The sequence below is a fragment of the Diabrotica virgifera genome, chromosome 3 (assembly GCF_917563875.1).
Source record: "Diabrotica virgifera virgifera chromosome 3, PGI_DIABVI_V3a".
NCBI lineage: Eukaryota > Metazoa > Arthropoda > Insecta > Coleoptera > Chrysomelidae > Diabrotica > Diabrotica virgifera.
In genome coordinates, this window is record NC_065445.1 from 232,909,170 (window position 1) to 232,914,748 (window position 5,579).

General features: G+C 29.6%; 1 long non-coding RNA gene across 1 annotated transcript; it reads left to right on the plus strand.

Moving 5' to 3' along the window:
- The first annotated feature begins 367 nt into the window (after window positions 1-367).
- Window positions 368-5,236, plus strand: LOC126881597 (uncharacterized). The gene is made up of 3 exons (XR_007696926.1): window positions 368-684; window positions 774-936; window positions 1,220-5,236. It is a non-coding gene; the product is annotated as an uncharacterized LOC126881597 (long non-coding RNA).
- Window positions 5,237-5,579: the final 343 nt, after the last annotated feature.

Here is a 5,579-nt window from a genome sequence, read left to right on the forward strand (position 1 = left end):
CTGGATTGTTTTTAAACAATAGATGATAAAATAAAAATATTGACAGTTCAAAAATGTGAACATTATTGCATTGTGTGTGGCCTAAGTTTGGGCTGAAAGCTAAAATGTATTACATTTTTACAAAATCTTGGAATATGTTTAATTACGTAGACCAATTTTAACAGTTATTTCCAATACAGATTTCAATCCTCTACAAATAGTTTCTAATGTCTTTTGATGTACAATAATTATTAGGGAAGCTGGAATTCAACAGTTCAGAATTTCACATTGAGTTACTGCAAAATTTTGACGCATGTCAAAATTCTCAATGTGTTTTAATTAGGCATTCCAATGAACTGTCAAACATGGCGGGCGATGGGCAAAACTGTCATGGCGTATCTAATGTTTACATTGAATATTGACATTTAATTTTTAAAGAATATCCTGTTTGGTTTTGTTTTTTTGTTAATTGTGTAACGAAATTGTGATAGCAAATTAAATATGAAGTGGTTTATCGCCTACAGAACTTAATTATCCCATAGTAGTTATCAGTTTGTGTCAATTTGTTTAAAAAATACCCTACTCCCAAGGCTTTACATTTTCCCCATGCAATACATTTAAATGAATTATTCAAACAAAGGCGAGAAGAATTGATAAAAGCCGTAAGGAGAACAGATCTAACAGAACTAAAATTAAAATAAAGTGGTAAGTTTAATGTAATTCAATTAACAAGGTTTTTAAATGTCTACAATAGTAATAAAGATGTACCTAATGATTCAAATTTTAATTATTAGGAAAGCCAGCCACTTTAGAGGACATAAATAATGAAGATTTGATTCCAAACCAAAACATGGGTTGCCAAAGCCAGGCAATAAAAAGAAAAGGTGATCTACAATCCGAAGAGCTAATAAAAGAAGTAAATATAAAGAAAATAATGCTGAGACTTCTCTCGATGATGTAAGTGTAAGATATAGTTTATTACAATATCGTTAGGAGCAAAGCTCACAATGTTTTGGACTGCCTTAATGCTAATAGTCTAATAAACTGTCCTTAACACATTCGCGGACACGCTGTCATTTTATACATGTATTCTTATGGAGTAAATGACTTCATATGCAGTCATGACCGTGAATGTGTTAAATAGTAGGTAATATTAAAATACTCTTGTGATATTTTCCACATTTGTATGATTTTTTTATGGTATACTATATAGAGTTTTTATTTATGTATTTGTTTTTAGGAACCAACACCAGATAGTTTAAATGTAGGGTAAGGAGTAACTGCTGGAACTCCAACACAAATGTGTTTGACTAGTGAAGATTTGGGTAAACAAAAGGAGTTATAGCTCCCGGATCGAACTGTGTCCTGTGAGAGAAACCCTGTCTGTGTAAAGATTAGGTGAGTGGTTCGCTCCAGGAGCTGTACTTTCATTTTCCAAAGAAATACTTATGCCTGGTTGCACCAACAGATCTTAAGCTCCAGCTTAGCTAAGCTCTACTTATAGATAGGGCCTCCTTGAGTATCACTTACGTTGCACCATAATTTTAGATTCTTACCTTATTATCAATTATATCTATTATTATATTATGGTATTCTTATTGTAATATATTATAGTGTGAAAACCTCGTATCTCATTAAATTACAATTTTACAGGAGAGGCAAAAAACTGATTTTCTGCATAATATAATCTAAAAACAAAAACTGCTGTTACATATTTTAATTTGAGCACATTGAGACAAATATCTGATCTTGGCCCAGACCTAAAAGTGTTAAATGTTGCTATTAAATTGAAAATAAAAATATTAACTATGAAAAACACGTAAATATCCTTGCAGTACCTACATAGAACATTTGCCCAAGTAACTATGATAACCTCGTATATCTTGATATACGTGTTTTTCATCTAAAATGAGGTTGTGTTTATGATTATTTACGAGGTTTTCATTTTTCATAGCTTATTGCACACCTCCAAATACTAGGTTGATACAGTACAAATCTTTTGACATAGGGTTCATAAAATGTTTCTATATACCGGACTACCTTTTGTTGTTCACAAAAAAACATTTCTCCAAGTCGAATTTTTTAAACAAACACTCCAAATTAAGTACCAAATTCGTGGTTATAAATATACGTGGTATTCACACTAAATCAAGAGAGCAATTGATATACGTGGTTTCTTTTTTCGGCTGTAGAAAATAGTCTGGTGTATTTGGATTTTTTCTAACAGTTGTAAATCGTGAGATACAAGGTTTTGAAACTAAAACCACCAAAATGTCATTTTCGAAAAATAATGAGATACGAGGTTTTCACACTAAGCCGTCGATATACCAACTTTACCAACCAGTTCTATATCTGCTTTGAAACTATGTCAACAGTATTTGTTAAGATCAATTAAATTACAACTAAACCTTCCATTTAAAGATATTGGATATCGTTTTGGAATATTGAATAGCATCTGTTCTTCAGATTTTAATACAGTCATTTCAATATTACATCAAAAATTAAAAAGATTAATAATCTGGCCAGAACAAGAAGTAGCACAGAAAACAGTCCTCGTTTTAAAGAGGTTTTCAGGATAAAACATCAGAAATAATAATTGATCATTGAGAGACCATCAAACTATTTAACACAACAACAGTGCTGGTCAAATTATTATATTTATCTTTGTTAGGTATACATAATTAATTATTTTTATTATGTTCTTTAGTTACTAATTTTATAAATATTTGTGTGATTTCAATAAAAATTACTTTTATTCACAACATTTTACTTGTAAATTTACCCTGTGTGGATAGACACTTGCCAAACAACATAATAAAAAAATATGACTTATTTTACTTATTAGTTGATTTTTTTGCTGTCAAGTGTAGTAGTACTTAGTAGATAATTAATTTTGCCAATTTGGGAAAATTGACAAAAAGATACTTACTAATTATAACTATTTATAATGGGAAATAAGCCACAATATTATTTTATACTATTTTATATTTTGACAACGGCACCCGATTTGGGCGTCGAAACGTTAATAAAAATAATTTTTTTAATAATATTGTGGCTTATTTCCCATTATAAATAGTTAAAATTGTAAAAATGCCACAAGAAAATAGCTTCAGAACAACACTTACTAATTAGTTAATAGTTACTAAATAGTTAGTAATTTTGGCAAAATTGGTCAAACACAAAAAAATTACCTACTAAAATCACTAGCCAGTTGTGTCTGAGTTTAGCGAACCGACTATAAGACTATCTGCACAATGTAATTGTCACATTTTGAAATGTGTATTTGAATGTTATGAACATATTGTAGTATAGTTAATATTTGTAATCCGAGTTATGGGTGCTCATGGGGGCACCCTAATTCTTTCTACATACAATGTTTTTTTTCTGGTATAACAAAATATGACTTTCTGTTAAGTGAAGCCTTTTTTCAGTTTTCCTTAGTTTATAGTAAGAATTTAAGCTTTACATTTATACTGACTTCCACGGAAGAGTCAGTATAAATGTAAAGTAAATATAAATATAAACTTTTTCTGCTAGGAACTTTCGTAAAATCCACAATTTATGCTTAGAGGTTACTTTCCTTCTATGGATGTCAACTATAATTTCAGTGATTTTTTAATAAGCTTGTCTGTATCTTCAGTAAAGCATTTCCTTTAATTACAATTAAGCCAAAACATCACAAACCCTTTGCTACCAAAGGTATCCCCACATCAGCCAAGAATATAATGTTCACTACTGTACATCAAGAAATTTACTAAAAACGTCTATGTTACTGAATATATCACCAAGTACAGGGCAACCTATTTGAAACTTAAAAAATCAGCTAAAAAATTATACTATCAAAATCGTCAAAAAAGCTCTAAGAGTGTTGCAAAATAAATTTGGTCCATAATAAACAATCTTCTTCGAAATCAAACTCACACACCTCAAACATTTTCCCTTCCAGACCATGAATACTTTGTTAATGTGAGTAAAAATATAACATAAACTATTTTGTCACAAGAGATCCATTGTGTTAAGATCCGATTTCCTATCTCCCTAATTCAAGAAAGGTCTCAAATTCATTCTTTATAAGACTAGTTGATAAATCTGAACTGATCCAAACAATCAATAGTATCAAAAGCAAATCTTCCTATAGTACTGATGACTGTACATAAAAATTTTCTCAAATCTCCCATAAAATATGTAGGGAGTCCTCATCCCACTAAGGATTCTTTTAAGGGGCTATCCTAGTGTAAAAGAGCGAAATTCACATACCTTTTTTTGGGAATATCTAAAATAAAAAGTACTGTACTAATTGTTTTGAAAATTTGCATGAGCATTTATTATAACAAGAAGAACATGTAAAACAATTTTCATAAAAAAAATATTGAAAATTAAACGATTTATGCACCATCTACTGACACAGTGAAAATAAAAAAAATGGCTCCACTGCTGCAGTGATTGGGACTAATAGAGATCCTGAAACATAAAATTGCAAAGTGATTATTAGTGGTTATTTCCTATATCATCAATAAGGATTTTTGAAAAATATTAAAATTTGGAAAAATGAAATTTTTTTAAAATTAGCTAGAACATTTTCAGTTTCAAAAACAGTCAAATTGACATTTTTTATCCGATTAAAAAAACCGCTAGTTGATGGTATAGAAAATAACCTATATTTCAATAATCACTTTGAAATTTTATGTTTCAGGATCTCTATTAGTCCCAATCACTGCAGCAGTGTCGTCACTGTTTTTATTTTCACGGTGCCAGTAGATGGCGAATAAATCGTTTAATTTTCAATATTTTTTTATGAAAATTGTTTCACATGTACTTCTTTTTATAACAAATGCTAAATGCGCATTCAAATTTTCAAAATAATTGGTACGGTACTTTTTATTTTAGAAATTCCCAAAAAAGTATATGAATTTCGTACTTTTACACTAGGATAGCCCCTTAAGAAAGGTAAATTTCCAGAGCTGCTTAAAGACAGCCATCATTATTCCTCTTCGTAAGGGTGGTGAAAAATCTAATGCCTGCAATTTATAGACCTATTACATTACTACTGGTACTCTCCAATAGGACTCATAATACACAAGTATAAAAACTTGTTGCTGGTATGAGCACATTGTGCAAATGTTAGGATATAAAAACCTTCAACATGATTATGAGCATTAGGCTCTTTATATCCTAACATTTTTTTTGTTATTGTTTTAGTTTTTTGTGTTTATTGTTTTTTATGACTCTTTGTAAGTTTTGTGTATAAATTGTACAATTTTCCATGACAATAAAGCATATTTCTATTCTAAGTTGTCTATTTGTTAAACCAAAGCATTGATTATTTCAGTCGGAAAAATGAAAGAGTACCCATGAACGATCACATCAATCACTTATTTTGTATTTACGGTATTTTTCTATAAATAACAAATGTTTGTTATAGAAAAAGACAGCAAATACAAAATCAGTGATTGATGTGATCGTTCATGGGTATTCTTTCATTTGTCTGACTGCACTACAAAATATTAATATAATCAATTAAATAATAATATTAATCTCACAAACAACTCATAGAAGTTGTCAAACAAATAAAATATTTGGAAATCATTCTTGATAATTTA